This window comes from Chinchilla lanigera, unplaced genomic scaffold, assembly GCF_000276665.1.
Source record: "Chinchilla lanigera isolate Chin_1 unplaced genomic scaffold, ChiLan1.0 scaffold00022, whole genome shotgun sequence".
In the NCBI taxonomy this organism is placed as follows: Eukaryota; Metazoa; Chordata; class Mammalia; order Rodentia; family Chinchillidae; genus Chinchilla; species Chinchilla lanigera.
In genome coordinates, this window is record NW_004955423.1 from 15,033,982 (window position 1) to 15,038,881 (window position 4,900).

The 4,900-nt window shown below is 38.2% G+C and overlaps 1 pseudogene; it reads left to right on the forward strand.

The window, feature by feature from the left end:
• Positions 1 to 3,627: 3,627 nt before the first annotated feature.
• The window catches only part of LOC102011017, a 6,118-nt pseudogene continuing 4,845 nt past the window's right edge, over positions 3,628 to 4,900 (forward strand).

The following is a 4,900-nucleotide window of genomic DNA, read 5'->3' on the forward strand; positions in this document are numbered from 1 at the left end:
GCTAAAATGTGGAAGCAACCCAAATGTCCATCCACCGAAGATTGGATAAAAAAATTGTGGTACTTTTATGGAATGAAATATTACACAGCTATAAAGAAAGATAAACTCAAGGCTTTTATAGGTAGATGGTCACAACTAGAGACCATAATCATAAGTGAAATAAATCAGACCTGCATGTGCAAGCACTGCATTGTCTCACTAGTGTAAAACCTGAAAGAGTGAATTTGAACTAGGAGGTATGAAAGACATTGTGAAATGATAGGAAAATGCTCAAGGGTAATGGGCAACTGGGATGTGGGAAAAGTGAATGGAAAGAAGGAGAAATTTTGTATGTATGTATATACAAGATAGCTAACATAGTTGTTCTACTGTCTTCTACTTCTTTGCTGAAAGAAACTGTCAATGAGTTCTTGATTGTTCAACATTGCATGTCTCTATTTGTTTTCATGAGAAACTACTTTGAAGGTATCAATATGTAATACAACAAGCATTGTTAATTCCCTACCACTTTGTTTGTAACTCTGTATTGTCTGTACTGTTCTTTTGCTATTTTGTAAAAGGTTGTCTGTCTGTTAATGTTTTCCTCCTTTTATTTTTAAAGTAAAAAAATCACATTATGCACACTGAATATGAACAGTTTTTGTCAGTTTCATCTCAACAAAGCTAGAAAACTGTAAATTAAGATAGACACACTCAGATTGCTTCTTAAACTTAAAGAGCAAATGACATACAGACATTTGTGTAGTGAGCTCTAAGTCAGAAAGACTAAGAACTTGCTACACAGAGAGATGTATAGAAGAAAAAGAAGCATAAAACAAGCACTCCAGGATGAAGTTTTCAGAGTGCTACTAGTTGTTCCAAATGTTTCCAAAAGCCTTTTCCAAAAGTGCCTGCCAAATCTCACTTCAAAAAACTCTGAATTTCAGCCCTAGATGAAGATCTTTTCTCTTATTCTAATTTGATATGAACAGAGCAGAGAAAATAGAAAGGTAAAAATACTTATGGGGTATACTGTGACCCTGTGTTATACTGAGTCAAATGCCCTAAAATGGTAACTACGGTGTTCATTGTACTTGATTTACTTAGTGTTAGAAAGCTTTACTGAGTAAAGGGTGTGATTGCCTTGTTTACTCTGGGTTAGATGTGTGAATTCGTGATCCTCTGATACTAAAAACAAGGTCCTTTGTTGAAGGCTAATCTCCTCTCTGTTGTGAAACAACAGTTGTGCTTTATTGTTGAGTTTCATCTCCAGCTTACCATAATGGTAATTCCTAGCAGCAATATCATCCATATTAGCTCTATATCCTGCTCTTTCCTGCTCCTGAACTACAGTTGACTACATACCTTTCAAAGAGAAGAGATTCCAGCACAAACCAAATGATCCCACCCCTCTGGTTTAAACTTTCATCAGAAAAAAAATAAAAGAGTTAAAGAAATTTCCAAAAAATGTAAAAGACACCAGCAGCTGTGTTATTACATAATAATAAAAGACAATATCCTTGTGAAAAATTTGGGTAAAAGTCCAGGAGGCATCTAAAATGATTGTCATTTTGAAGTAAACATCTGTGTTGATGGAAAACTAAGACAAAAACACACATCTGCACTCAAAATTCAAACACAATTCCCAAGTGAAGCATTAGCGTTCCATTGGTTTTTATGGGGTAAAAAAAAAAAAAAATAGATCTCCTAAGCTTTGTTAAATTTTGTACAACAGCAGCCAAATTCAACCACACAAAACTGTCTCTCATCTGTGTGTTTTGGGAAACAATTAGAAAAAATAAAATAAAATTGAAGTTTTTGTTGTTCTTGTTCTTATTTTGGGAGGGGGAAAATCGTAAGCATCTCCAACATCTTCTCCATCAAGCCATGGTATTTGGGCCTGATGATGGGTTCTTTTCCAGTCTAGTCATTGATTTTTCCATTCTACAAAGCAGTCATGAATGTTGTGTTTATGTGCTCTATTACAGAAACATTCCTGTACACCAATGAAGGCTGTCTCTCATGTGCCCCCACCTTGAAAAAATACATATCCCTCCCTCCCATTCCTGTTCTTCTTTCCAAGGATGGATCACAGTGGAAAGATTACTTCACTGTTCTTATAAAATACAGAGCAATCCCACTTGCTGAAGGAACCACACCCTTAAATCAGCAAAACAGAATGCTAAGGACGCACAAAAATGAGATGTTATATGTGCACTCATCCTCTCTTCTCTTAAATGTCAACTTCCTTAAGGCAGGAAATCATTCTCAGTGTTCCTTATAGTGCCAAGTACAGCTTTATAGACAAGTGAACTCATAAGACTTGCAGTCAATGGTGAAACCCAAAAGCCCTTTGTTTCTTTTTATCTCTTTCTGTTGAACAGTATCTTCAAAAAGAAGACAGTGGAACAAGGATAAATGAAAGAGAGACAAGAGAAGTTGAATAGCATTTTAGGTATCCCACATCCAAGCCTCATAGCCTTGAGGTAGGCACTACTGTGCCCATCTCACAAATGAAGAGCTGGAAGTTTGTAGGGGGAGCTTGTCCATGGCCCAAAATTAATAATAACAGAGCAAGATTTCAAACCGCTGACCAATGAGTCCCTGGACTTCAGTGTCTTTACATGGCTGAGTTAACACAGAGCTCTTGACAACTGAGCTAACCATCTGAGAGAACAAAAGCCACACCTCTTTGATAGAAACAATTTATTCTTAAGATTTGATAAAGCTGGTATAACAGGAAGTTCATCACCATAAACAATCTTAGGAAAACATCCCTAAAGTCTCAAGATTTAAGTAACATAAGCTTCCGATGAGTTGTCTGTAATAAAATAGCTGCAAAAAATTTACACAAGGAGGCAACCTGCTTTATTGGATTACTACCTACAATCTAATGAAGTGTTGGGGGAACCGTATTATTTTTCTATTGTTAAATAATAAATTTAACAATTTTTTTAAAATACCACTTACTAGTGCACCATCTGTAGATCAGACAGCAAGCATGGCGTGGCTAGGTGTTTTATTCCAGACTTTAAAAGGCTGAAATCAACGTGTTGGCCAGGCTGGGTTCCAGCCTGAAGGCTCTGGGTGGAAAATCCACTTCTAAGCACACGTTTGTTGTTTGCAGAATTCAGTCCCTTGTCCTTGTAGGACAAAGTTCCCGGATTGTTGGTAGCGGCTGCCCACTAATAAAGACTCTGCTTCAAAAGGCTCGTGAATTCCCAGCACCACAGAAGGAGTGGTAGGGACTGAGAAATTAGTTCAGGCCCACCCGGATGACCTCCCTTTCTAAAGTCAACTGTGCTGTTCAACGTAAATTACTCATGGGAGGATTGAGTAGAACACGTTCACCAGAGGAAGAGGTGGGAAACCTTGGGGACCATACTCAAGTTCTAATAGGAAACAACATAGATTTAAAATAATATAAATGGTAGACTGAATAAAAGAAGCCAAACACCAACCGGACATCCTCTTTGACTCCATTTAAGTTCAAAAGGGACAAAAATTAACCAGTATTGTTAGAAACCAAGACAGTGGTGACCCTTAGAGTCAAGGAGGAACAGACACAATAGCAAGCATGAAAAGCAAGTGTCACTCAAGACCAAAGGCTGGGGTTGGGGATATAGTTCAGCGGCACAGCGCCTGCCTGGCAAGCGAGAGGTCGTGAGTTTGATTCCTGGTAACAGGAAAAAAAAAAAAATGACCAAAGGCTAAGGGAAGGGGGTTCCATGGCAATGGAGATGAGGCCTCTGACCACATGGATGTTAAGACTCTACCAGAGAGTCTGTGATGAGTATTCTACTTAGGAAAATAAAGGAGCACTCTGACAGCATATAAAATGTGATAAAAAAAATGTAGTGAAGGTTAAATTTCTTTTTTAAAGAAAGAAGACACATTAAGACACAGTTTAAAGACACATTGCTCTGAGTCCTCTCAAAATACTCCCTTTACTTTAAATACATTTATCCTATCATTTTGTCACTTTCTGAAGCAGTTCTGTGGCTGCCTCAGTGTCTTGAATCAATTCAAAGTCTTACCTTTCATGGTCATTTTGCCTTTAGGGGAAATGCCAGAAGTCACACAGTGCCAGATCTTGTGATTAAGGTGGATAAAAATACATGGTAATGTTTTTACAAGTCTGCTGTTTGGTGGATGACATGCAGCAGCAGCATTTACTATGTCTTGGTTACTTTTCTCTTGTTGCTGAAACAAAATACCTGACACCCAAAGTTAAGGAAGGAAAGGTTTATTAGCTCACAGTCTGTGGAGGTTTCAGTCCATGCTTGGATGGCTCCAAGGTAGAGTAGCACATCGTAGAGGGCAACAGTCAGTGATGGTGGAAAACAGCAAAAGCAACAAGAGCAAAATGGAGGAGCAGCAGAAAGCAAGCCTCTTTCCCCCCATTATATTATATGCAAGCTACTAGCCCCAGGCAGGTGTAGCACCCACACCCATAACCCCAGCAATGGACCATGAATCAATCAAAAACTCTAGAAACCTGCCCCATGACTGCATGAGGCTTTGGGGGGACATCCAGACACAAACCATAGCATACTGTATTCTTTATGAAATCTTGTAAAGACTCTCATGAAAGACTTCCAGAACTGCTTCAGAAAATAGCAGGAATAATGGGATGTGTTTGAAGCAGAATGTATTGTGCAGGGGGATTAATGGCAATGTGTCTTTTATCATAATCATTTTTTAATTTATATATGATATTTATATTATATATGTCATCGTGTATTCTGATAGCACTTCATACAGCAAGGATCCTAAACTGGTCTAAGAAGTCAAACTTATATTCTAAAAAATTAGAGATTAGGCAGCAAAGAAGGGGTAATAGTTGACTTAGTTGCACTGGTTGACTGTGGATGGATCATTACTTGTAAGACATGACTGTATGAAGTCCATCTGCTCTCTC